Source organism: Phoca vitulina, unplaced genomic scaffold, assembly GCF_004348235.1.
Source record: "Phoca vitulina isolate PV1807 unplaced genomic scaffold, GSC_HSeal_1.0 scaffold31, whole genome shotgun sequence".
Taxonomy (NCBI): Eukaryota; Metazoa; Chordata; class Mammalia; order Carnivora; family Phocidae; genus Phoca; species Phoca vitulina.
In genome coordinates this window covers 9,588,769-9,613,493 of record NW_022589734.1, presented here as the reverse complement: position 1 = coordinate 9,613,493, position 24,725 = coordinate 9,588,769, and the positions used below count along the sequence as shown (strand labels likewise).

Here is a 24,725-nt window from a genome sequence, read left to right as displayed (position 1 = left end):
ATAATAGGGGCGCCTGGGTGGCTCAGTTGGTTAAGCGGCTGCTTTCGGCTCAGGTCATGATCCCAGGGTCCTGGGATCGAGCCCCACATCGGGCTCCCTGCTTTGCGGGAAGCCCACTTCTCCCTCTCCCTCTGCCTGCCTCTCTGCCTACTTGTTCTCTCTATCTCTCTGTCAAATAAATAAATAAAATCTTTAAAAAAAAAAAAAAGACTCAAATAATAAACTCACCTATCTCAAAGGACTATTGTGAGGATTTTTGAGAAAAATTTAATGGTAAGAGATTTGATGTAAGGTAACACATTATAGTGTGGTTTTAGCCTATTGTACACTCTTAATCAATTCTAGTTACTTCTGAGCATTCACTGTGTACCAGCAATGAGAATAGAAGGATGAATTAACAATAACAACAAAATCTTGGTAGAGAAATCTGATGTTAAAAAGAATTTTGCCTGGAATTATGCAATTTTGTCATTTTCTGTCATTTATTTTTAAATGTAAGTCAAAATACTTTAAAAATGGACACGTATACTTAGTACAGGGCTTTTATCTAATAATGTTATTCAGACTGTTAACTGAAATAATAATCTCATTTATCTAAGTGTTTGGATTACTAGAAATGTTCACTAAATGTTGTTATTTTTGTAATTGTTATAGCATAAATATTTTTCAGGTGAAAGGAAGTTTTGGCAAGATGAATTAATGTCAAAGTCATAACCGCATTTTCATGATAACCATAGGTTGCAATTGACTGGTCTGATGGCCTGGATTCTGCTAATAAGGATATCTTATGTATAGTTAGTTTGACTCACCATAGCTCAGTTTGCTTTTCTGTATTCCATAATGACTGACAGTAGTCCAGATCATGGCCAGGATGCAAATGAAAATGAGACCAGAGGCTTGTCCCCTGAGCAAGTTGGGTAAGCCATCTGTTAAGTCTACTGTTAAACCCAAGTGAAAGTCATTTTAATTCAATGCAACTCACATCTCTTGAGAGCTTACTGTGAGCCAAGCATTGTGATAAAAACGAAAGATTCAAATATGAATAAGCTCTGCTCTTTTCACTTAGGTGTTTATGGTCAATTGGGAGACACGTAGATAGACAGATAACCAGACTGTGTTGTAGATAGTATGATAAGGACCCACGTGATATGCAGTGTAGAAAAGTATGGAAGAAGGGCACACAACTGAGCCAAGAGTGTATGGTAGAGATATGCATGTGTGTGGAAGCAGCAGGTAGGGTAGAAGGGAAGACTTCCTAGAGAAGATGAAACTTATTAAATGATATCCTAGAGGGTACTTTCCTTTTTACAGAAAGTAACATGACAGTGTTCATATACTAATCATTGTCAAATATCTTTGTTCTCTTCCAGCACATTTTCCCAGGATTTGAATTTTCTATATGTAATACTTGTCAATTTTCTGAATTTCTTGGGTACCACAAGAGACACCACCAAAAAAATCAAAAGCGAAACTTCAGATTCTAAATTGGTAGTTGTGCAAATACATAAGAGTATAATGCTCTTTGTTTATGGTAGAATGTCTGTTAGGTAAGTCCACACACAGGCAAATATATTTGATTTTCCTGACCAAAGAGCCCAGCAGCATGACAAGGCTAACACATTTGAACAAATATATGTCAATGTATACCTAGAATAGAGATTAAATTAAAACAAAAGACACCAGCATAATATACCAGTGCCGATCCTCATGAAAAAGTGACTTCATTATAAATAGGAATTTCATATTTGTTGTAATTAACTCATTTCATCATCATCTTAGTTTGACATGCATTTTTTTTCCAGGCACTGTACAACATACAGATGATTAATTAGTTATCAGTTATGTCCTTTTCTCTCAAGGAGGCCGCTGTTGGTCAGGCTAAGCATTGAATGAACAGACATGTATCCACAAAAACACAAAGGTTGTGGTATGAAAAAAATCCAGTAATCATCTCTTTCATACCCTTCCTGTATTCAGAAGGGAACATTAGAGGGCATCTTGCTCCTGTAAAGAGTACCATATATAATCTGTGCTTTCAATTTCTCCACATTAGCTTGTTGGTCCCTGTTACTTAGTTTGCTGGCCCCTGGGTCTGACCTTGCTTGATTGTGCTCCCTTGCATCAAGGAGCCTGTTGATGTTCTATTAAGACATCTTTCACTACTAGGAAAAAACTAACCTAGACAGGGCAATATCAGGTAATTACAGTATTACAGGGCATGGACAAGTACCACATGTTGTCCAATTCTCATCTTTCAACACTGCTTGTTGACTACAAACAACTACACCCTTATCACAGGTGGTCTTCAAAATATAGACTTTAGAGAATTGGACACATTGCTTGTACTAATATTTATGTTACTACTTTTAAAGATACCTCTGTGTCTAAATGTTAGGTTGTTTGTTCATTTAACAATTCTATTTATTTTATGTAAGTGGCTCCTACAGGTTCCAAAAACAGATTTTGCCTCCTACATACATGGGTGTCTGTATAGCTTTTAAATCAGTTGCAGAAATTTAAAAACTGGTATACCCATGTATGGGACATTTGGCTCAGATTAACAGGAAGAGAGTTTTGGCTGAAACAGAGTAACACCTATCCTTAAAATGATCCTCAAACGTCATTGATATGAAAAGCAAATATATAATACTAGTTTCATTGATTAAGGGTAGACCATATCAAAGCAATTTCCTTCTGAGAATTGGTTTGGCATTCATTTATATGACTGATGTTTCTCACTAAAAAATAAAACAATACATAAATAAGGTAGATTTTAACTGACCAAAGCTCCTAGAAATCACAACACTTGGAATCTAGGTATTTCCAAGTGTTGAACATTTCCATCATCTCTGCTTTTGTCTGGGCAGCAGTTGTCAAAAATAATTGACTTCTCTAGAGTCACCAGTGACAAAGAAGTGCCCTCTTAGAAAATGAGAACAAAGGAGATTTGTAACCACTTGGGTGACCCGAGTAAGTGCATGTGATGAAATGGGTAAGGAGAGTAGTCAGCGAACAAGAGAAAAGGTGTTTGATTCCTGACCTGGATGACCCCGATGCCAGGAGACCATTAAAGGAGCTTCTTCCACCAGTTTGCTTAATACCAATTATTCGAACATTTTTTATTTCTCATGACTTTTCTCTCCTTTTAATACTAGAGGGCTAAGTGACTTTTCTATAAAAACAGAAGAGATGAACAATTTTAACATGGAGACATTTAAAAACTAGCTTTAAAAACATATTTTTATGACTCCTTTTTAGACTTGGGCATGCTGAGTTTTGGTTTAAAAATAAAGTCATTTTTGCTGGATTAGTTAAGCCTGATATTTTTCTTGTTTGTTTACTTATTTTGACCACTTTCCTCACTAAAACGTAATATCTGTGAGAAGAGAAACCCCATCTGTCCTGTTTCTTGATAAAATTCCAGATAGAACAGCACCTTGCTCATAAGGAGATTGTCAATAAATATTTGTTATATGGATGTGGGTGAATAAATGAATGAATTGGTTAATTAATCCTTAATCTTGAAACATGTCCTCATTTTTCAAGTAAGGTATTCTGAATTTCTACCCACATAATACAGAAGGCACTAATGCACTAATGCCAAATTTCCTTTCTAGAATACACTATAAATGTTCTGTGAGACATTCTTAATGGTGTATTACAGTTAGAATGATACTGAAAAAAGTTCTGATTATAAATAAGACTTTAGGTGGTTAAAGAGAGATAGAGATATGATTTGCATTATTTATGCATCTCAAATGCAAGTGCTTTTGCATTTATGAGGCATCAAGAGATATTAATGCAAAATCTTGCAAGAGCTTGATTATTTTTTAAAAGGTTATCTAGGTAATTGTAAATTAATTGTGCAAATAAAACTATTCAAAATGGTGGGGTTTTCTATTTATCACAGAGGTGGGCAAAGGCTACTTGTTAAGTTCATCTTCTCTATCCCCTGAGCTCATCTCTCACCTGTCTTTGATTTAGGTGGATAATTTCTCATAGGGCACAACTTTTCTCTTTTCTTGGATATGGCTTGAGGCATCATGTCCTGAGTCATTCAGAATATCAATTTGGATTTCAGAAAACACATCCATGAATAGTCTGAAGAGAACTTTATAAAGGAATTTGGAAAATATAATGGGCCAAATACACAGAGGCTATGATTCTATGCATGGTTCTAGAGCTAATTACAAAATCAGTGGTGGATGACATCCAAACACCATCAACACACTCACTTCCACTTCTTCCACTTCTTCCACTTCTCCTTAACTGGGTTCTAGGGTGAGAAGAATGACTGGTTGACCAACAGTTCACAATGGGTAATGTTTTACAATAAAGCAAACCCAGGAGAAAGCCTTGGGGGATCCCGTGATGCCTAGGGAACCATCTTTAAGATAGTAAGGGTTATCAACAAATGAATGGATAAAGAAGATATGGTCCATATATACAATGAAATATTATTCAGCCATCAGGAAGGATGAATACCCACCATTTGCATCGACATGGATGGAACTAGAGGGGATTACGCTAAGTGAATTAAGTCAAGTAGAGAAAGACAATTATCATATGGTTTCACTCATATGTGGAACATAAGCAATACATGGAGGACCACAGGGGAAGGGAGGGAAATCTGAAGGGGGAGAAATCAGAGAGGAAGATGAACCATGAGAGACTATGGACCCCGGGAAACAAACTAAAGGTTTCAGAGGGGACGGGGGTGGGGGTAAGGGGTAGTAGGGTGGTGGGTATTAAGGAGGGCATGCGTTGTGATGAGCACTGGGTGTTATGTGTAACTGATGAATCATTGAACACTACATCAAAAACTAATATTGTACTATACAGTAGCTAACTGAACATAATAATAATTTAAAAAAAGACAGTGAAAGCTAGGATAAAAGAGGTAGTTCTTCCAAGTGGTGACTCAGGGAGAGGCAAAGAGTAGGGCCTAAGTCAGACAAATAGCAATGGGCTTCTGAACTTTGGTGGGCCTGCCTGTCAAGGCAAAACTCCCACTACTACCACCATAAGGTGTTTTTACTGTTAGAAGTAAAGGTGTTAGAAGGTGTTTTTACTGTTCATTGTCCCTAGATGTCACTTGCATGAAAATGACATGTGCAGGACCCAGAAACTGCACAACACTATATTTTTACTCTCTACTGCTTAGAAATGGTCCTACCCAGGACATCTGATGAGCCAGTTTTCCAATTCCAAACACTGACACTGCAACTTTCCTTGAAGATCCCTGCAAATTACCATGAAGGAAAGCAAAAGTTCTTTAGATATTACTTTCAAATCCTATTCAGATATTTGGCTTGGTTGTTCTTAACCAGATGGCACTTCAGTATTCCTGTGTGGGGCATATAAACACAGCCATCCCTGAAGTTTCTGGCTCAGTGAATTTGGGAAAGGGACTAATGGATGGTTACACATGGTTGAGAAATACTATTTTAGGATCATGCAAAATACCACTAACCATAAATTCAATTCACAGAAATAATGACCAATACTTTAAGAGGAGACCTAGTGTGATCATGAACAGAAAGATCATTGCATTTACATGATGAACTTATAATAATATTGTTCCACAATAATCCTTACCATATATATTGAGTACCCACTAAGTGTTAATGACCAAGACTAGTCATAAACATGTAATCTCATTTAAATGCTATTTTGGTGAGAGGAAGAAGTATTATATCCATGCCATATAGGAAGAGGTTAAATGACTTGGCGAGGGAAAAAAATCTAGCAAGTGATGAAAATAGATTCAAGAGCAAGTTTAACTGCACCTAAAACACACGCTCTTTTCTTACACACACATTCTCCCAGTGTCTTTTTTTGCAGAGAGGAACAAAGTCAGCATAGAACAATGTCATACCAAGGACATACCCAAGCCATGAACATAAGCTCTGGTTAAGAGACAAGTGATACATTAATTAGTAGGTATATGTACAGTCACCATATTTTCTCAACCAATAATTGGGCCACATTTACTGAAATGGGACAGAATATTTCATTTTATTTATTTTATTTTATTTTTATGGAAGAGTCTTTATTATGAAAAAGAGGTGTTATCTAGGGAAGTCCCATGCTGGTTTCTTTCTAATAAAATGACAAAGCAGATTTCTTAAATAAGTCACCAAGGGCAGAAATTACTACTGAATAGTGCTACCCCTCCTTGCACACCCACAGTGCCCTGTGCTGAGTATAAATAGGTACCCGTGGGCCCAGGGTCTTTGGGCCTGGAAATCTCTCCCATCCCTTCTTGCAGAGCTCTGGTGGGGGGAACAGGAGCAGGAACTGGGTTCCCTAGAGTCTGGGCACTGGCAACATAAGGGATGATTCCTGAAAGATCCCACTCCTGGGTACACAGCTCAGAGCTCCCCAATACCTTCTGGTGTCTGGGCTTCAGCAACAATGCTGAAGTGGGGGATGAATTTCCAAGCCCAAAAGGGGAATAAAGTGAACAACTGTCCCCACTTTCCTCCCTAAGTCACTCTCAGGCTGGGTCAGGTGGTCACTGGCAGGACCAGATGTGGCTGGAGCAGGAGAGCAGCGTCCCCGAGCAGCCTCCACCTGGGCCCTTGTTAGCAGTGGTCCAAGGGCACTGCCGACTCTGGGGCTTCCTCAGGAACTTGCAGGGATGCACAGATTCTGATGTGATGGCATGATGGTCAGATGTGGCTTGTGTCCTGCAATACAGAGCTCCTTTCCAGCCCCTCACTGTGCTCAAAGCAGGGCAAGTGGGGGACACCATAGTCTTCCCTCCAAAATGAGGAGCTGGAAGGTGGCTCCAGTTGCTTAGGAGCCTGGTATACTCAGTTAATGATGGGGTCAGTGAGGTCAGCAGCTCTGGATCCAGGCAGGTAAGACTTCCACACTTTCTACTCTGCTGGATCCATCAGCTCTGTGGGGTTTTCCAGAAAAGAGTCCCTTCTTGCACATGTTCATGCATGCGGAAGAGGAGGGAGAAGAAGAACCCCAGAAAGGCGCTTGGGAGGAGGACATTACCTGAAGGCACTCTCCTCAGTCACAAATGAAAGAAACAGTCATGCCCTTGCTCTCTTCAGTCACAATGGCTTCAGCCGGTTCTTGCAACAGCTTCTAGAGATGCTGAATTCCAGCTCCCACCGGCTCTAGGTCATTGTCAGACTCACTGGGGGAGCAGAGGGGCTCTGTCAGGGAGTAGGGGCTCTGGAAGGCAGTCTCCTTCTTGGAGGGAGGTTGCAGCGGGTATGCACATGGGTCCGTCTGGACAGAAAGTCCGTGATACTCCCTCATCCACGGGTCCAGGGTTGAGGGGGCAGGGGCAGCTCCGGACAGGTGAGTGCTCTTCTGGCTCAGGCTGTGAACGGGGGCTATTGCCCTTCTGTGCCCCTCTCCTCCTCCTCCTGGCTCTCACCTGGGTTGTCACCAGCCACTTGGTTCCACTTTAGCAGGACTCCTTGATTCTCTGGGGCATGCCACCTAAGGCGTTCTTAGCTGAGGGAGTCACAGCCTGGAGGCCCTGGCGCTGGGGTTTCCAAGCATTTCTAGGGGGCTCCTGCCAAGAAGCTGAAGCTGACTGCTCTCAAGGGGTAGCCTCCCCTGGAACTGACTGCACAGGGAGCCTGGGGCCCAAATGGAGGTCTCCAGATGGCTGGCCTCATTCTCCTCCAGGTTTTTCTGGCCCTGGAATGATCTCTGGCACATGGAGGCTCGCACTCCCAGCCACCTAGAAGTCTTCTGCCTGGTCAAGACTCTATTCAGCCTACCAGACCACAACAGACCCCAGCACTGACCAGCTACCCAGCGTAGCCACTCAGAGCTCACCCCACCCAGGACACAATATTTTATATCAGATGATTGTGAATGTTCTAGGGCATACAGTCAGCATAAATAAGTACATGACAAATAGAACATGGGAGGAAGAGTCCCCAGTAGAAGGGAAATCAGTAGATAAAGAGAATATTCTAAGCTGATGGATTATGGGATAGATGGGAGGCAGGTTGACTTCAACTATTTTACAGTCTCCCAGTATTCTCTAGCTAGGCCTAAAACCAGAACAGAATGCAATGTTTTTCTTATAAGTCCTTAAATTTTTTTTTCACATCGAATTCTCTGAGAACATTTAATTCAGATATCTTGAGTTTATATGATTTGAAAATCTAAACAAAACAAGGAGTGCTATGCTGAAATCGTATTGCTTTAAAATGAGGTGAAATGCGTTTTATACAAAACAAAGCTGATTCGGGCGCCTGGGTGGCTCAGTTGGTTAAGCAACTGCCTTCGGCTCAGGTCATGATCCTGGAGTCCCGGGATCGAGTCCCACATCGGGCTCCCTGCTCAGCAGGGAGTCTGCTTCTCCCTCTGACCCTCCTTCCTCTCACTCCCTCTCATGCTCTCTGTCTCTCGTTCTCTCTCTCGCAAATAAATAAAATCTTTAAAAAAAAAACAAAAAAAACTTCAAAACAAAGCTGATTGAAAACAACATAAGAATGCAATTTTCTACAAAGTTGTCTGAGGTATGAAGTGATATGGAAAATGGATAACATATAACCTTATTCTGTTTATCAATATATAATTATGAAGTAATTTACAATAATGCAGTTATTGATTTAACTTCACCCATGTGCCTTCGGAGGATATTTATACTTTAGGAATGAAATTTAACTAAGTAATTGGGTGAAAATTGCCACTGAGCCATCCTAATTAGAAAACAGATGCTGATGTGCAGATCATGTTTTATCCTGGCCCTCCCCTGATCCCAATATAGTTGCCTTCTTAATAGATGGATGTTGTTGTGGCTTAACAATTGGGAATAGCTCATATCAGTTCTACTGAGGTGAGCCTCATGCTTCTGCACATGGTAAATAGGAAAACGTTCTCTATTTCCTCTGAAATCTTCTAGTATCTCACAAAATCCTAGAGTAACAGTGTTAACAGCTGGACTGATAAGTTGGAAATGGTGGAGATATATGTGTGGGCTTGTCTCATCAGTGGATTCACAACAAACTCAATATTTGTAAATGAAAAAAAAATCAAGAAAGGAGGAAGGGAAGAAGGAAAAAGGGAGAAAAAAAGAAGAAAAGGAAGAAGGAAGGAACAAAGGATTAGAGGAAAGGAAGTGAGAAGAGAAGAAACGAAGAAAAGAAAACCTATTTCTATTTCAAAGAAAAGAAAATGCATGGTCTGACATATGTAATCATATCTCACTTTGAATAATAATCAAGTAAAGACAATATATAGTATTTATTGGGCTATTACCAAGTGCAAGGACCTCCCTACTATGTGCTAATTTACTTACCCTTTGAGGGAGATATTATTATCCCTCTTTTGCAGATGAGATGACCTAGACTCAGAAGGATTAAGAGCATAAAGGCAGGATCTGAACCACACAGTCTGGCTGTAGATTCCGTACCCTTAATCATCAAGCATTGGCACCTCAGTATACTTTATGTTTAGTTGGAAACAAAAATATAGACGGAAATAAAACTGGAAGGACAAGTTAGAAATTTGACTGCAAATTACTCTAGAACTTTAAGGAAGTTGGCAACAAGAACTTGAGATTACAGCCCAACTGTTCCATGTCCCTTGTGTCTTCAATATGCAAATATGTCACCAGGTACCCAGCAGAAAGCAGGCATAATGATTGATCTGGGGTGTAGAGATGTACCTATTGTGAAATAACCAAAATATTTTCTCTTTACAAATGGTGAACAATGATGCATTAGGGAGTTAACTTTACAGTCCATGTAACAGATTCCAACAAGCAAGCTAAAATTTAAGCTCATAAATGTAATAATTTAAATTAGAACAATAACTTAAGTGAATCCCTAGAGTGCCAAACCAAACTTTAGTTCCAGGAGTATCAATTCCAAAGTGAAAGTGTCCGGCCAAGCATCGTTCTGAATTTAATTTTGGTATTGCCCTAAAATTATGTGGTCACATTTTTGTTGTATCTAGGAAAGTCAGGTTTATAAGATCAGATCAAATCGGTGGGAGACAAGAATTACCTTATGCTCTCAACCATTAAGAATATAGTCAGAATGGAAGAGGAATAACAGTTGTTCTGATTAATAAATGCATGGGCTTTAAAATCAGATGACTCAGCTATTCAACTTGCTAAATAGGAGACTTTGGACACATAACACAGCCTTGCTAAGTCTCAGTTTATTTAGATGTAAAATGGGATACCATAATAACACTGTGCAAGATTACGTGAGAAACAAATAAGATCTTACATCTGAAAGCAAATTTTCAGGTCCTTGACACCTAGGTACTGGGTATATATTGTGCTTCTTTAGTTTCCCCTTAAAGCTTATGGTCAGAGAGTTATAGCTTCTCCTTAAGCAGTCCTTGACGACAAATGACAGTGAAGACATCCATCTTGTTGCATCATTAAAATTGTAGACTGTTATGAGGTAACAAAGATGTTAGATGCTATCTAGCATAATTTACGGCCGATGCAAGTGTGAAATCCTATATCTGTTCTCATCTTCAAAATCATCAGGGGTAGGAATCCACTCCAATTCTTATTGTCCCAAATACTTCCTTAAGATCTCTGTGAGTTTTTCCAAGTTGTGCCCTCTAGCAATAGGTAATAGGCCTATATTATCTTCCTTATGATAGTCTTTCTAGTCGTGAAGATTGCTATTGGTGTTTCTGGAAAGATTTCTTTTCAGACACAGAGGCAGTCTTCTTTTTTGGGCAGTACATTTTACTTCCAGTATTATTATTATCCAAATAGTTTTTCAGTAGTTATAGGCTGGATTAAATTGAGTTTACTAACCAACTAATAATTTTTAATTTTGTACACGTCTGTCCTAAACCATGTTTGATGCAATTTAAAACTCCAAAATAAACAAAACACAGCATTTCATATATATCTCAATTACACGGTATCTTATTTTTTATGGTTTTTCTTGCCTATGACAATTTTGATTTTATATTCTACCATCCATTAAATATTTAAGTCTTTTTATTATCTGTGAATTCAATATTCATAATCTGGAAGGATCAATTGTGAAGATAACTGTGGCCCTTTAACTTCATAGTCTTGGTTGAAAGGTTCAGTAGACTTAGGTCATTGCCAGATTTGATTATGGTCATGGGTGACAGGCCAACAATACCTCCAAGTACTACCATCAGGTGTGAGGAATAGTTCCCAAGCATCAGAAACAGAATGACAGTTAATACCTCAGATCAAACTTGCATAATAATCAGAGTCAGGCTAACAAAATCCAGGGAATGTAAGCCAATGAAGAGTAAATTAAAGGGTACTGAGGGATCAATTAATTGTGTTTTCAACCTTGAACCTACAAATTACGGACGTGATAGCAGAAAATGCAATCTGTCTGAGTCTTATTTCCAGGAATTCCATCAGATTTCTCATGGTGAAGATAAACAAACAAACAACAAACAAACAAAACTTTGTGGAATTTCAGCAGGAGAGGGGAAAAGTAACCATTTTGAAATACATCCCAGGGAAAATTATCCATCACATCAATAAGTTAAAGGGCAAAAAATCACATGATCATATCAATAGATGCAGGAAAAGCATTTGACAAAATCCAATATCCATACATGATGAAATCTTCAGTAAACTAGGAATACACAGGACTGCCAACTTGTTAAAGAAAATCTACAAAAACACTTACAGATAATATCATACTTAATGGTTAGAAACCAGAAACTTTCTCCCTAAGATCAGGAACAAGACAAGGATGTTGCCTCTCATCACTCCTACTCAACATTGCATGAGAATTTCTAGCTACCACAATAACACAAGAAAATGAAATAAAAATATACATATTGGGAAGAAAGATATAAAACTGTCTATGTCTACATATGACATGATTTTCTATATAGAAAATGCCAAAGATTCAAGAAAAAAAAAAAAACCTTCCTGAAATGAATAAGCAATTTTAGCAAGATTTGCATCATGTAACATTAGTATAAAAAGTCGGTCAATAGATTTTCTAGATACCAACAATGAACAGTTGGGGACTTTGAAATTAAAGGTACAATACTATTTACTTTAACACCAGAAAAATTAAATACTTTGAAATAAATTTAACAAAATATATACCAGTTGTATATGAGGATGACCACAAAATTCTGATGAAAAAAATCAAAGAAGATCTCAATAATTATAGAAGTATTTTATGTTCATAGATAAGAAGATCCAATATTAAGATATCAGTTCCTCCCAACTTGATCTATAAAATCAATGCAATGCCAATAAAAATTCCAGTTAGTTATTTTGGAGGTATGAACAAATGATTTTAAAGTTTATATGGAAAGAAAAAACAGAAGAGCCAACACAATTCTGGAGATGAAATCAGAGGACCGACATTACCTGTCTTTAAAACTCACTGTAAAGTTATAGTAATCAAACAAAAAAAACATGCAAACAAAACAAAACAAACAAACTACAAAAACAGACAAACAAATAAATGGAACAAAGTGGAAAGCCCAGGAATAAGCCCACACAAATACAGTCAACAGATCTTTGATAAAGGAGTAATGGTAATTCAAAGGAGAAAAGATAATCTTTTCAACAAATGGTGCTGGAACAACTGGACATCCACATATAAAAATATAATGATAATATGGACACAGATCTTACATCAAAATGGATCATACACTTAAATGTAAAATGTAATACTAAAATTTCTAGAAGGTGTCACAGGACGAAATCTAAGTGACTTTGGAATTGTTGATGCAATTTTAGATGCAATACCAAAATCAGAACCTATGAAAGAAAAGTTGGTAATTTGAACTTCATTAAAACGAAAACCTTATGCTCTACAAATATCACTGTTAGAAAAAGAAAACATAAGGGAGAAATATTTGCAAAACACATATTTGGTAAAAGACTCGTATCCAAAATATACAGAGTTCTTAAAACTTAACAACAGTGAAACAGACGATCCAATTACGAAATGAGCAAAAGATTTGAGCAGATGTCTTACCGAAGAAGATATACTTCAGATAAGCATATGAAAAGATGCTCAATATTATATGTCATTCAGGATTTGTAAATTCAAATGATGACATACTACTACATATCTATCAGAACTGCTAAAGTCCAAAACACTGATAATAAAAAACTGCTACCAAAGATGTGGAATAATAGGAACACTTATTCATTGCGGAAAAGAAAAAAAATGGTATAGAAACTTTGAGGACTGTCTGGCTGTTTCTTACAAAGCTAAACACTGGTTTTTTTAATTAAGATTTTTTTTTTTATTATTTGACACAGAGAGAGAGAGAGAGACAGCTAGAGAAGGAACACAAGCAGGGGGAGTGGGAGAGGGAGAAGCAGGCTCCCGGCTGAGGAAGGAGCCCCATGCGGAGACTGGATCCCAGGCCCTTGGGGTCATGACCTAAGCCGAAGGCAGACGCTTAACGACTGAGCCACCCAGGCGCCCCAAAGCTAAACACTGTCTTAACATATAATTCAGCATTGCATTATTAGGTAATTACCCAAATGAGTTGAAAACTTAGGTCCAACACAAAACCTACACATGAATGTTCATAGAAATTTTATTCCTAATTGCCAAAAATTGGAAGCCACCAAGATGGCTCTCAATCTTTCAACAGGCTGGTGGATATAACAAACTGTGGCACATTCATACACTGAAATATTATTCTGCAATGAAAGGAAATGAGCCATCAAGACACAGAAAGACATAGAGGAAAATTGCTTACATACTGCTAAATGAAAGAAGCTAGTCTGAAAAGGCTGAATAGTGCATGATGCCACCTACATGACATTTTGGAAAAGGCAAAACCATGGAGACAAGGAAAAGATCAGTCTTTGTCAGGGACTCAGAGGGAGGAAGGCAGAAATGAATAGGCGGATCACAGAATTTTTAGAGCCATGAAACTATCCTGCATGATACTGTGATGGTGGATACATGACATTATGCATTGTCAAAACCTACAAAATTGTACAACACAAAGAATAAATCCCAATGTAATCTATGGACTATAGTTAATAATAATATATCAATATTGGTTCATCAGTTGTAACAAATAGACCACATGAATGTAATGATACGGGAAATGGTGCAGGGGAGAGGGGGTCTACAGGAACTCTCTGTACAATCTCTGCAGATTTTTTTTTTTTGAAATCTAGAACTATTCTAAACAATAAAATCTATTTCCCAGTCATGGTGTGGATGCAACCCATAGAACGTGATAGTGTGCAAGGTGGTGAAGAAAAGAGTCTTGGGTTTGAATTCAGTTTGCCCATCACTAGCTGAGTTGCTTAATATTTCTGAAACTTTCCTTGTTGGTAGATTGAGAAGAGCACTATCTTTAGTAGAGGGTTATTGTTATGTTTATTGTTAAATAAAATAGCATGTGCACATCAGTAACTGCCATATAATAAGTGTATAATAGTAGCTACAATTTGGATCCTAAAGGACTTTAGAGATTTTGAAGATGGAATGGCAAAGCTTAGAGGCATCACTTGTGAAGATCATAAAATAATGTCATTTGCAGATCACTTGCTGTGTTGTTAGGGAATACTGTATTAGGCATTTGTGGAAATAAAGCAAAAAGAAAAAAAAATCATGTTTTCTTCCTCCAATTAAGACTGATTTTAAAAAGTGATGATTTAAAAACAGACAAAAGAATTTTATCTATATTGTTTCCTGTGCTCTCCATGATTTTTCTCATCTTACTCCTCCCCTGCAGCAGTTAAGGAAAGAAAGGATGACAGAAGTGACTAAGCAAAGGGGTCCTTTAAAATACTCTTATGGGATAGTTTAAGCCCTTGCCCAGGGAAAGACCTCAAGTTGCTTCTTTTCAACTTTACTCAAATAGGGGAGGTGAGGGGAGACTTTCATGTCTACACCTACCAGCTGTTCTAAGGTTCTGCCCTGCACTTTATGAAATTATATGTATCTTGAGACATAGAAAGGATTGTTTAATGGAGTAATTTAAGATAATGAGTTTCACATCTATTTTATGAAATACATGTTGATCACTAAGCCATTCTACAAACTATGACGAGTCTGAATAGAGACAGGTCTTGGCAAACTGATTCTTTTACCATGTTAACTACCATCCCACAATGTGAATAAACAATAGAGATTATTTTACATCAAAAATCATCCATGTTCATGGGCAAAAATGTCACTAAATACTTATCTCTAGGGGTCATACTTGTAGGTAAACTAGAGGACTTTGTGATAGCAAATGGGCCTTGCTCATTCTCATCTTTCTGGTTTCTGCTGAAATGTAATGTCGTGGAGAGTGCCCACTTAAACTCAACCACCTTTCTCCACTCCCCTGTACCAGTCTGATATTTCCTGTCACTCTCCTTTACCAGTTTCCATCATTTATACTTATCAAAATCTACAGTTACACATTTATTTGCTCATTTCATTGTTTGTTACTGCTTTCTTACATGAAATTTCAAACTCCCTGAGAGTGAGAACTGTGTTTATTTTATTCACCAAATCATTTCATGTTCCCTGATGTGGAGCAGCACTCCAAAGTATCTACTGATTGATTAATTTAAGGAATAAATGAACTCGCAATGGTGCCATGCCCAGTGTTCTCCATGGTAGAGAACGTATACATCTCTCACCTTAGGGATCAAACAACTCAAATTATTAACTTCCACTTATTCTAAGAAGCTGGTAGTCATTTCCTCTGTCTTCAATTTGTCTGACCATTTTTTTTTTCAATTCACAAGTTACTGTTGGCTAGAACACAATGAAGATCAAAATAAAGTCATCTTCTCACACATATTGGGGAAAACAAAACTTGGATGTAAATATAAACAAAAATTATTGACAATTCAGGATATTCTTTTCCTTGAATATTTCAATAATCAAATCTATAATAAAATGAAGCTAAGATTATTTACCTATTAGGATCCATTTAGCCAACAAATGTTGTGGCACAGATAAGTTAGTATAATAAAATATAATACAGCTTGATGTAAAGGTTAGAGTGGTTGATATATGAATGTGACAAGACACCGCTATTGGAAATTGAGTTTCTTAAAATTAAAACAAAAAGGTTTGGGATATTAGTAATATTTGTAGTCAATAGTAAGCAGATAAAAGTTTCATAATGACATATTAGTCAAGAATTTTCTTTTTCTAAATGACCAATGCATCATGTAGTAAAAAAGTATTTTTTATGATTAACTGTTGCAAGAACATTTTATCTGAAATCATTTGCTATTATTTAATATAGAAACCCCTCTGATACTATAAGGGAAACCTGACAATGGTGGAGGGCTTTGAAAGATTATTTTTAATATTTGGCATAATAGTCTGTAATGGTTCCTATGGCTCTGATAACTCAAAAATTGAATAAAAAAGCAAAAGTAAAGTTGAATCCTGTCATTTTGCCTTAATAACAATTAACATTTATGGAGTGCTTTTTATCTGTGATTTGGTTTATCTTTCAAAATTTTCCCAATTGTTTTTCAGGTCACTGAAATACCACAGTTATTATTTTGGATGAACATATCCTAACTTGTATTAAAATAAAAACTCCTGAGATAATGACAACACTTTTGTATTTAGTACTCCACCAGGAAATGAATGTGTGGAAAAGAAAGTCATGGAGAAGGGATTCAAGAAGCAGTGTGATTGGTAGGAAACTCTGAACATGGCTCAAAGGTAGAAATCAGTGTGTTCTTCTCATGGATATTAAGGAGATAGGAGTAAATGAATTCACAATGACAGTATGGAATGAATTGGGAGAAAGACAAAGAATTCACTGATAACTAGTATTATAATAATAAACATTTCTACATAGCATGTTAACAGTTTAAATTTACTACATAGAGATCCACATTCAGGAATAGACAATTTTAAGTGTTTTGTCAAACCCATTTGCTATTAGACATGAACAATGATCAATAAAATATTTTGAAAATGTGTGATGGGATAGGATGTTCTAGACTCATTTTCCCCTGTTCCTCTCTTCCAAATACAACCACATACTCTAGAAATAATTCAGCATGCGATCCTAATAGGACTCTAAAAGATAAGAAGAAAGGAGACTGGCTAGGGATCTCAGGACTTAAGAAAAGACACCAAATTGAGTTCCTAGATTTTCTTTTTGCCCCCGAAATATGGCACTGTGGATTGAGAAGAGCCCTACAAGTTGGAACTGCAAAAAAGCATAGAAAACAAGAAAACAATTAAAGCCTGACCTTTCTGGCCATGTACTGGGAAAGGGACAGCCCAGTAGAGACCTAACAAGGAGGTCCACTGCTGTCCAACACCAGTGTCAGCAGGGCCTGTCCAGGAACTCATCCTTAATCTGCCCTGTAGGCTCTTGGCAGAAGCATCTGTGATGTTTGCACCACGCACTGGGCAGTAGTGGGCTTTTTGGGCCACAGTGTCAGCATCAGCAGAGTGCTTGCCCTGTCCCCAGGGCAGGGGGGACTCAATCTACTATAACAACAATGACTAAGGCTGAGTGTTTCCTGAACCTAACCCAATGTCACTGGGAAGGGCAGGTGATATTTGCTAAGATCAGTCAAACATCTCAGCAGATGGGGCAACTGGGTGGCTCAGTCGTTTAAGTCTCTGACTCTTGATTTCGGTTCAAGTCATGATCTCAGCTCAGGTCATGATCTCAGGGCCATGAGATATCAAGCCCCGCATCAGGCTCCGTGCTGAACATGGAGCCTGCCTAAGATTATCTCTCTCTCCCTCTCCCCATCTCCGCTCACGCTCTTTCTCTCTTAAAAAAAAAAAAAAAAAAAAATCTCAGCAGAACCATAAGAATAAAACTGACCAGAATAACTTGGCAAAGTATCTCAAAACTAAATTGTCATCAGAACTACAGCTCATAAAATAATCCAGGACCTACATGTTAAAACTACATAAAGATACTGATGACTGAAAAAGATTTAAATAAGATGAAGAGTCTCCTAATATTATATACAAAATGTCCAGGATATATGCAAAAAAAAAAAAAAATCCCTCATTATACTAAAAACCATGAAAAACACAACTTGAATAAGAAAAGGCAAGACATGAATCAGTTGTTGGAATTATCTGACAGTATTTTAAAGCAGCTATCATATAGATACTCAACAAATAATTTAAAATTCTCTTTAAAAAATGAAAAAAATTAGAAACTCTTACCTAAGTAACATACATTACAAAAATGAACAAAACTGAAATTATATGACTGGAAAATAGAATAATTGTAATAAAATCCTGGATGGGCTCAAGGTTTGAGTGGAGATGACAATGGGTAGAGTCAGTAACATTGAGAACAAATCAGCAGTTTGTTCAATCTAAACAACAGAAAGAAAATAGACTAAAAAAATGAATGAAAATAACAATGAAAGGAAGAGAGTCTCAAGGAATCCTGGGACAATTAAAAAAGAACTAATATTTGTATCATCAGAGTCCCCAGATGAGGGTACAAAGATTGAGGGCTGAAATGTATTTAAAGATACAGTGGCTAAAACTTCCTAAATTTAGTGAAAGACATAATCCTACAGATTCAAGAAGCTGAGTCCACCCCCAAATAAGTATATAAAAAAAGCCATACAAAGATTCAACATAATTAAACCTTAACTAATTAAATTAAAAACTAAAACCAAAGAAAACATTCAAAAACAGCCGGATAGAAATGGCACATTGCTTATATGGAAACATCAGTTCAAATAACAGTGGATTTCTCATCTGAAACTTCAGAAGCCAAAATGAGGTATCAAAATGTCTTTTAGGGCGCCTGGGTGGCTCAGTTGGTTAAGCGACTGCCTTCGGCTCGGGTCATGATCCTGGAGTCCCGGGATCGAGTCCCACATCGGGCTCCCTGCTCAGCGGGGAGTCTGCTTCTCCCTCTGACCCTCCTCCCTCTCATGCTCTCTGTCTCTCACTGTCTCTCTCGCAAATAAATAAAAAATCTTAAAAAAAAAAAAAAGACTTAAAAAATATATATATATATATCTTTTAAGTGGTGAAAGAAAAGAATTGTCAACCCAGAATCCAATGTCTAGTGAAACTCCTTCAGAAATGCAGGGAACTGAAGACATTCTCAGATGAAAGGAAACAAATGGAATTTGTCACCAGCAGATCAATTTTTAATGAATAGCTAGAGGAACCTCTCAAAACATAAAGAAGGTAATAACAGAAGACTGAAGCCTTCAGAAAAGACAGAAGAACAACAGAATGGGTAAAAATAGAGGTGAACATAATATCCTAGTCTTCACCTCATGAGTTTCTTAAAACCTAGTTTTTGTTCAAAACAAAAATTATAATGCCATGGGATGCTCAATGTATGTGGAGGAAATACTTAGTATGATAATATATAAAAAGTGGCAAGGACAAAGTGTCATCAATGAAAGTAAGTTTTCTACAGTTTCTTCAAAGTGGTAAAACTCTGACACTAGTAGTCTAAATTATATATGCATATTGTGATATCTAAAGCAAGCAACTATGGTAAGAAAGCTCTACAAAGAGGGGTGCCTCAGTGCCTCTCTCAATTAAGTGTCTGACTCTTGATTTCAGCTCAGGTCATGATCTCAGGGTTGTGAGATCGAGCCCTGTGTTGAGTTCTGCACTGGGTGTGGGGCCTCCCTCTGCCCCTCCCCCACTTGCTCTCTCTTTCTCTACAAAGAGACATGCTCAAGTCATTATTATTAAATAAAAATAAAATCCTACAAAAAATCAAGTAAGATAGAAGAAGGCAAGAAAAAAGAAATGAAAGAACAAGAAGCAGAGAGAACAGGCAGAAAAAAGTCTAAAAGAACAGACTTTACCTCTATAATATCAATAATTACTTTAAATATGTATGATATAAATACCCCAGTTAAAAGACAGGCATTATTATGGATTAAAAAGTAAAAACAAAAAAAACGTGTCCTGACTATTTGCTGTGTAAAAGAAACTCACTCCAAACCTAACAACATAAGTAGATTGAAAGCAAAAGAATAGAAAAAGAAATATCATGCAAATATTAATTTTAAGAAATGGCAGGAGTGGCTATATTAATATCAGACAAGGTAGATTTCAGAGCAAAGAAAACTAATACAGACAAATGGGAACATTGCATATTCATAAAAGAATCAATGCACCAAGAAGTTAATGGTGGTCCTAAATGTGTATGCATCAGATGCAACAGATCTTCAAGTTACATGATGCAAAAGTTGCGAGAACTGAAAGGAGAAATAGATAAATCCAAAGTTATCGTTGGAACCTCAAAATCTTATTTGTAGCAATTGGTAGAAATACTAGTCAAATATTATCAAGGACAGAAGAACTGAACAACACCATCAGTCAACAGAGTCGAATGCACATTTATGAAACAAATGATCTGACAAAACCACAATACATGTTCTTTTCAAGTATCCATGGAATACTCAACCAATACAGACCATACCCTGGGTCATCAAATAAATCTTAATTAAAGAAATTAAAGTCATATAGAAGATATCCTTAACCATAGTGGAATCAAATCAGAATCAATAGTAGGCAGATAGTAGGAAATTCTTCTAACACACTGAAACTAAATAGCACATTACTAAGTAATACATGGGTCAAAGATGAAGTCTCTAAGAAAGGCTTAAAATACATATAACTACAGGAAAATTAAAATATATTGAAATCTGTGGGATGCAGTTACAGTGCTGAGAGGAAAACATTAAGTGCTTTCATTAAAAAGGAAGAAAGATCTCAGGGGCACCTGGGTGGCTCAGTCAGCTGAGCATCCGACTCGGTTTTGGCTCAGGTCATGATCTCAGGGTTGTGGGCTGAGCCACGTTGGGCTCCATGCTCAGTGCAGAGTCTGTTTTAGTTTCTCTCTCCCTCTCTCTGACCTTCCTGCTTGTGCATGTACTCTCTCTCTCTCTCCTTAAAATAAATAAGTAAATCTTTATAAAAAAAAGATCTCAAATCAATAGTTCAAGTTCCTACCTCAAGAAACAAGAAAAGGAAGAGTAAAGCAAGCATAAGAACAGAAATTATAAAAATGAGAGCATAAATACATGAAAATGAAACAGGAAAACGATAATAAAACAAAAAGTTTGTTTTTCAAAAATCTGATAAACCTCTAGGAATTGATAAAAATAACTTGAGAAAACTTTATCAATAAACTGATAAAAAGAAAGAAGACTTGAATCCCCAGTGACAGAGATAGAACAGGGGATATCGTAACAAATCCTGCAGCCATTACAAAGGTAAGAAGAGAATACCGCAAACAAATGTATGGTCAAAAATTGGACAGCTTTGAAGAAACGGGCCAATTTCTTGAAAATGATACATTATCAAAACTCAGTCAAGATGAAAGAGACAACCAGAATAGTTCTAAAACTACTAAAGAAGTTGAATTTGTGATTAAAAATCCCTCATAGAGAAAACATTACAGGTTCACATGGTTTCACTGAAGATTTTTTAGAACAATTCAAAGAAAAATTAATAACCATTTTACACAATCACTTACATAAAATAAGAGGGAATACTTCTTAAGCCACATTATGAAGCTAATATTACCTGATACCAAAGCCAGACAAAGACAGCAAAGCCAGCAAGCAAGAAAGAAGGAAAGGGAAGAAGGAAGGGAGGGAGGAAGGGAGGGAGGGAGGGAGGAAGGGAGGGAAAAGAACCTCAGCCTAAAACTTACATGCTATACAAAACTCAAAATAGGTTATAAACTTAAATATAAAACATTAAAATATACTTTTAGGGAAAAAATGGGAAAAACTCTTTGGTGCCTTGGACTGGGCAGAGTATTTATACTTCATACCAAAACACAACCTTAATACAAAGAAACATTGATAATTTGGAATTTGTCAAATTTACAAACTTTTGCTCTGCTATACACCCTGCTAAGAGAATAAAAAGACAAATTGTAACATAAGGATCAGTATACACCTCATTGGAATGGCTCAAATAAAAAATTGTGGTAACACCGAATGCGGGGCAGAGAAACTAGATCACTCATACATAACTGGTGGAATGGTAGTCACTCTAAAACACAGTTTGGCAGTTTTTCTTCAGAACTACAAATGGCCTTAGCATACAACTAGCGACTGCACTCTTGGACTTTTATCCCACAGAAACAAACATTTTCACACAGAAACCAGTACATGGATGTTTCTAGCAGTTTGATTTGCAACATCCTCACACTGGGAACTGTGCTGATGGTTTTTAATGGTGGTTAGACCCACCGTAGCACATTCATACCACAGAGTACTACTAATTTGCTTAGTGTAATTCCACAGTGATAGTTCAGGTTATTTATTTGAAAATTTTACCAATTTTCGTAACTCAGTTTGGAACCAACTGTGCCGATCTCCTTTCTCTTCTTTTCCCAGTTTTCTTCTGAAATATTACAAATTCAGTAAAATTCTGTTCTCTTGTCGGCTCATTCAATATCTGACTAGAAGCTTATCCAAGATGGCTCTGAGTCACCATTATAAAGCATGGATGGATACTGTCACATGGTTGGAAAAATCAGGCATCAGGATTTCAATGTGATAAATTAACTTAGAAATTGTCATTTGCTCTTAAAACAGACACACACACATTTTAAGTATTGATTCAAAATCAATCTGCCTGGGGCGCCTGGGTGGCTGAGTCAAGCATCTGCCTTCGGCTCGGGTCATGATCCTGGGGTCCTGGGATCGAGCCCCACATCAGGCTCCCTGCTCAGCTAGGAGCCTGCTTCTCCCTCTCCCACTCCCCCTGCTTGTGTTCCCTTCTCACTGTGTGTCTATCTGTCAAATAAATGAATAAAATCTTTAAAAAAAGTCAGTCTCCCTGTATCTGAATTCTTTGATTTAATCAAGTCTAAAATTTGGTAAAATCAGTTGGACAGATAAGTGTCAAAAATGTACTTGTTTGGTATTTCATTATCTACTCCTATCCTTTTTATTTTTTAAGAAATAGAAAAATCAGCATACTTTATTAGCATCTTGACATGATCAAAGAAGAACTGTTCATAAACATAGTGGGCCTAGTTCAAAGGACCCCAGTACTCTCAAAATCCTTCTTCTCTCACCAAAACATCATAGTCTACCTCATATTCTCATTATGGTTTTTTTTTTTCTTCCTTTAGATTAAATCACAGTGGGTGCTAAGTTAAAGTGTATATACATTATTTAGAAAGGCTCAAATGATACAGTAAAAATATTACTCAACCAAACAGTTCTAGCCTTAATCATGCCATAATTGGGTTATATGAACTTGGAAAAATGCCACTTCACTCACAATTCCCTTTGTGACAATGAAATGGACCAAGGTAGAGGTTTGTGGACTGTTCTGTTGGCCAAGGAGCATTTTGTTCCACTAAAAATCTTAAAAGAGAGGCCAGAGCAAAAGTGAGTTAGAAATGAGATACCATGGAGGCAGTGGACCTGGAGGCTCAGCCTCTCTCCTCACCCTCCACCGGCCCCTGCAACAGCTCCCATGGCTCCGCCCTTTAAAGACCTCTAGATCAGATGATCTCTAGGAATCCTTCATAGTTTCAAATTGTATTATGAATGCTTAGAGAAGGGATAAAAAAAATAAGTGATACAGGAGGAAACGCATGTAATTTTAAAGCATTAGATTAGAGCCAGGGTCCTAGGTCCTACAGGAGATGAGAAGAAGGAACTGATGGGGAGTGGACCATCTTGTGCTTGCTCCACCGTGTTCTGGGCTCATCTTTTGTGGGGGGTTGCATGGCTCCACCCATGGAGAATGACTTACATGCTAGCACCACCTAAGAGAGCACCTTGAGAAGCATGTAATAGGCAGAAGAAAGACTATACACAGAGAGAGAAGGCAGCTGCCAGGGATTGCCTTCCTCCATGTCTATACTCCATGGAAAATCCCTCCAAGGTGGAGATTACAGAGCTAATAGAAAAAGCACTGGGTAACAAAGAGCCAAAAAACAAAACAAAACATTGTTAGACCGGTCACATAAATATTACCAGATGTACTGGGGCAGAGAGCAGTGGGCAAGCCTGTTCTTGATCAGTCCTATAACCATAATGGTGCTGGCCACAAAAGACTACCGAATGGTTCCAAATCAGGAGGCTCTGGGTCCTGTAGAGGACACTGTTGACTAGTAACACCAGCTGGTATTTAAAGCTGGAGATGACTTTGGCAATTTCATTTAATTCAGATTGAAAATGAAGTAGGATTTATCATCTAGAAGACACAACTGATTTTACTAATACTAATAGAGGACAGGAGTCACACACACCTGGATTATTCAGTTCTTTTGAGAGAACATTCCTATTGGATGAAAAGTTCATTACAAAAAAGATGAAAGACAAGATTTATGGGCATATTCTTATTATTTAGGAGATGAAGGACTAAAGATCAATGACAACAACATATTTTGTGACAAGAATGGTCATGCTTTTAAACTTTATTGGCAAGAGTAAATACACATTTGACTGTGTAATTATTTCAAATTCAAAAACTGTCTTCATATATTGGATTTTAAAACCTGACAATTTTCAAAATGTGTTTGATGAAGTGTTTATAAGTCCAAAATCTTTTGATGTTGATGGTTATCTCACTGTGGAAAATTTTTATTCTCACTATTGGTATTAGACGGCCAAGGAGTTTTGAAAAAAAAAAAAAAGTCCTAATATAATTGGCACAATGAAAATTAAAGCAAAGAGTATAAAACACATGATATTTACATAGATAAATCATAGAAATGATCTCTGACCAGCAACCTTTTTAAAGAAGAATGATATTCCCATGCCATAAAAATAAGATTCACTTTGTAAAAGATAATTTTTGTAA

The 24,725-nt window shown here is 37.3% G+C and overlaps 1 pseudogene; it reads right to left on the bottom strand.

Moving 5' to 3' along the window:
• Positions 1-7,026: 7,026 nt before the first annotated feature.
• The window catches only part of LOC116644890, a 122,551-nt pseudogene continuing 104,852 nt past the window's right edge, over positions 7,027-24,725 (bottom strand).